Source organism: Eimeria mitis, genomic scaffold (assembly GCF_000499745.2).
Source record: "Eimeria mitis Houghton genomic scaffold, Emh_scaff687, whole genome shotgun sequence".
NCBI classification, from domain to species: domain Eukaryota; phylum Apicomplexa; class Conoidasida; order Eucoccidiorida; family Eimeriidae; genus Eimeria; species Eimeria mitis.
Window position 1 is genome coordinate 11,661 of NW_013574975.1, and position 474 is coordinate 12,134.

Genomic DNA, 474 nt, shown 5'->3' on the forward strand with positions numbered 1-474 from the left:
CTACATGAGGAAGGCACGGGAACATCAGGCAGCAGCCAACCACAAAAAGTATTCAGCAGTTACTTTAAACCCAGCGGGTTGATATTCTGCGTATTCTTACCCTCTAAGAATATCTCAGGATATACAGCAGCTGAAGAAGTTTATCGTTGGGTGGGTAGTGAGCTGTGCTGCTAGTTTTCTTATCGACGATCTAGCAAACATTATATATATATTTTTACGCCGATACAAGAGATATCTCCCCCCCACCAATGGCTGGTATTTAATGCTTTCAAGTAACCACCAAGGCTTTCATTGATTCTCCCCACAAGCTGGCATCTACGTCGCTAACAAGCGGAGGAGGAGGCTGAGATTCTGGATATACGTGTATGGCGGCAGCTATACCGCAAAGAAAAAAGAAACTAGATATCAAGGGGCAGGCACCGCAGGGGGGGCCAGGCCCCCCCCGGGGGGGCCTGTGGGGGGGCGAGCAAAGAA